The sequence below is a fragment of the Bos taurus genome, chromosome 24, assembly GCF_002263795.3.
Source record: "Bos taurus isolate L1 Dominette 01449 registration number 42190680 breed Hereford chromosome 24, ARS-UCD2.0, whole genome shotgun sequence".
Classification (NCBI taxonomy): domain Eukaryota; kingdom Metazoa; phylum Chordata; class Mammalia; order Artiodactyla; family Bovidae; genus Bos; species Bos taurus.
In genome coordinates, this window is record NC_037351.1 from 17,876,263 (window position 1) to 17,880,300 (window position 4,038).

General features: G+C 35.6%; 1 pseudogene; it reads left to right on the plus strand.

Moving 5' to 3' along the window:
* The first annotated feature begins 2,009 nt into the window (after positions 1 to 2,009).
* On the plus strand, positions 2,010 to 2,423 carry LOC107131773 (large ribosomal subunit protein eL43-like; annotated as a pseudogene).
* Positions 2,424 to 4,038: the final 1,615 nt, after the last annotated feature.

Below are 4,038 nucleotides of genomic sequence, written 5' to 3' on the forward strand. Positions count from 1 at the left end.
ATGTATAGTATGGTGGTTATACTCAACAATACTGTAGTATGTATTTGAAATTTGTTAAGAGAGCAAATCTTAAATATTCTCACCACAAAAAATTTATTAACATGATGAAGGTGATAGCTAATATTATAGTGTCAATCTTTTCATGATATATAAATATATGAAATAAACGCATTATATAACATTAAACTTACTAAATACTATATGTCAATTATATCTCAATAAATCTAGGGGAAAATGAGAATATTAAAAAAATGTACACAATTCATTCTATAAAATTTTCCTTAATCACTGAATGAGCAAGTTAAGGCATGTAATATTTTTATTATCATTCAGCTCAAAGTGTTTTCTGGCATCCATTTTGTGTTATTCAATGATTTTTTGATACTTCAGTGTATATATCTTAATTTGAAGCATATCTATTTATTTATTTCATGTTGGTTTACAGCTTAATTTTATTATGATAGAGAACATATTGTTTATGATTTCAGCCCTTTAGAATTTCTTGAGATTTGTTCTTTGGATAATTTAATGTATTGGGATTTTACCAAGAATTCTACCCATGGTGAGCTTTGCATGCCAACTGTTAATGTTTTGATCATATAGCCTCCCATGAATGTCAAAAGAACTTTTCAAACTCTCTGCTGGTAATTTCAAAACTGGCAAACATTTTCACCAGTGGAAGATGGAGGTCCACATCCCTGAATAATTTTCTTCTTTTGGTTCTTCATCTGCTCCTCTGTCCATGGGGTTTTTCAGGCAAGAGTTGGAATGTGTTGCCATTTCCTCTTCCAGGGGATCTTCCCAACCCAGAAATGGAAACTGTATCTCCTGTGTCTCCTGCATTATAAGGCAGGTTCTTTACCTGCTGAGCTCTCAGGGAAGCCCCAGTGATACTCTGCTACCTTGTTACTTAAATATATGGTAAAATACATAATCTATTTAAATATATATTTAAATAACGAGAAAGAAGAATCACTAAATATGTGTGTATAGTTTCCCGACTTTTATTTTTCCTAAATGTGAGTAATGACCTAGCTTAATGATAATGGCTCCTTCCTAGCTCTTGTTACTCTTATTTACACAATCATAATCTCTTTAACATCATGTGAAACTTCCTTTAACAATTACTAGGTAAAGCATTCCACATCATTAACTTTCTTGTCTGCTGTGCTCATTTTTTGTATCATGATACTCACTGAATATTTTTTTAATCAATTATATTTTATATCTAAGTTCTTTACTTAGATCTATTTTCTTGATCCCAGTTTTTTAGATGAAATATTATCTCTGATACCTCCCAGATGTTGTGTCTATTAGTTGTTGACTTTTTAACCTTGGCTAAAATCTATTTTATTTGTGGAAGTGCATTTTCCTTCTTTCACAAACTGTAGTGAGCCTTGATTTTGTCACCACTTTTGTAGTTGAAATACCCTGTACATCTATTTACTACATCTTTGGATCAGGCTGCTTTCTTGGGAAAATGATCCAGAGGCTCTGCTTTGCCTTGCATTCTGTAATACAGTCAAAAAGGGGAATAGCAGGTTAAACTCAGTAATAAAGATTTGATTTTGTTGCCCTTTTATTTCTCACAAACATCACCAGCACCTGGTGAGCTGCTTTGTTATCAGTTAGATATCTTAGAGTGTATACTGTCTCCTTCAGGCAACCAGCCACTTTGCTATCACAGAACCGTGGCAATGGAAGAGATCAGTGACAGATGTGTGACATCTTCTACTCTAGTACCACAACTCATGGCATGGCTGTCTGCTCTTGTCCTTCCCCTGCTCCAAATCCCACCACTTAGGAAACAGCTCACTCCATATTTCCTATAGAGACTCCTCCACCACTGACCCAAGACTGTGGCTTGCCCTATAGTCCTATCCTCTGCTTTCCTCCTTTCAGAAAGGATCTCACACGGTTTCCACTTCCCTAAGAATATTACACTAATTTTAATATGTTTTGGATTCATTTTTATTTTTATTGATCTCTTCAACTATTTCTACAGATTAAGCATGGGGAAGAGATTCTGCAGGATAAACATAGCATGATATATTGAAATGAAAATGCTCTACAGTTCTCTGGGTTCAGACCTGGCAAAATGCATTAAGAAAGTTGGATTATGGGCAAATACAAGACCTGTTATAATACCTCTCTTGGGAAAATGGTGAAGAAAATTGAAATCAGATAGCACGCCAAGTACGCTTGCTTCTTCTGTGGCAAAACGAAGATGAAGAGATGAAGTATGGGCATTTGGCACTGTGGTTCCTGCATGAAAACAGTAGCTGGAGGTGCCTGGACCTACAGCACCACTTCTGTAGCACTTTGAAGCCTGCCATCAGAAGACTGAAGGAACTGAAGGACCAGTAGAAGTGCCATCATTTGATAATGTTGCTAGCCTATAATAAATGGGTTAATTTATGTAACAACAAAAAATTCTCCCCAGGCTAAAATGATTTCAATAGGTGACAGTAATAAAAGAGCACACCTGGGAAGTATGGCCCTTGAGAGTTGTTTTTTCTTTTTTTATTCATTTTAATTGGAGGCTAATTACTTTACAATATTGTCCTGGTTTTTGCCATACATTGAGATGCATCAGTCTTGGTTGTACGTGTGTCCCCCATCCTGAACCCCCTCCTACCTTCTTCCCCACCTCATCCCTCTGGGTTGTCCAAGAGCACCAGCTTTGAGTGCCCTGCTTCATGCATCAAACTTGCACTGGTCATCTGTTTTACATATGGTAATATACATGTTTCAGTGCTATTCTCTCATATCATCCCACCCTCGCCTTTTCTACATAGTCAAAAAGTCTGTTCTTTATATCTGTGTCTCTTTTGCTGTCTTGTATATAGGGTTGTTGTTACTGTCTTTCTAAATTCCATATATATCTGCTAATATACTGCATTGGTGTTTCTCTTTCTGGATTAAATATTAATACAGTGAGAGACTCTGAAAAGCAAGGGCCAATAAGTGGAATTAAAGCATCAAGGGAATGGAAAGAAAACACTGAGGGGAAAGGAAGAATGGAGAAGGCAGGGAACTTAGACTAGTAGTAATTTTTCTGACCAAAGCCCTTTCTTGTCCCTGAATGTAAAAAAAAAAAAAAAAGTTAGTATGGCAACTTGGCAAAATCTTTGAGTTTTTGTAAATCTATTGACAATTTCACTACATATGAAAATGATGTTCCAGTCTGAGGATGTGGAGATTGATAAATATTGGTTATTCATTAGCAGAAAGACTGGTCAGGAAAAAATGAGATAAATAATCAAAACTTGGACTGTCTGGTCTAAAGAAAGGTGGTATTTCTTGATCCACATCTTTCTCAGCTAGAATTGAATGAACTCTCAGACATTAAAATTTAATTCCCAGATAACAATTAAGTAGTGAATGATGAGTTTTTACTGTCTTCAAGGTGCTAAGTCAGGCACGTTTAAGGATAAAATGAATAAATTGTAGGTCCTGTATATTCAAGAAGCTTATAAAACAAACACAAAACCAAAAGAAGCTTTTAGTCTTGTAGTAAAAAACAGTTATGTGAATTAAAATGTAGAATAAAGGTAATAATTCTGATTGAGAAAGAGTTTATGCCATTATAGTTTAGAAAAGACAGAAATGTAATGTCTAAATAACTTAGAAGTGAAACTTTTTGAGAAGAAATACCTTAAATAAAGGTAAAATTCAAGGAAAGCATTGGGTGTCTTTGAAGCACAAGAGTTTACTTATTCAAACACAGAACTCTTTAAAGAACACTGTGTGCTAGATTTTAATGCAGTTCAGGACCATTTCATGGAGATTCTGAAATATCAGTCTGAGTACTCCTTGTCCAGTCTCTGGGAAGTTTCCAGTCTAAATCTCGGGATCCTTTTAATGAGGACAGTGAATCTGTGGATCGAATATTGACCCCCTCCTCCACACCTCTACTCTACTTCTGCCCATGCAAGGTGAAGGGTTAAGGTGAGCATCAATCAGCTGATGCATTAATTCTACCCAACAGATATCTGGAGTTCTAACTTTTACTCTGCTAAGGAAAGGGGAGTGAAA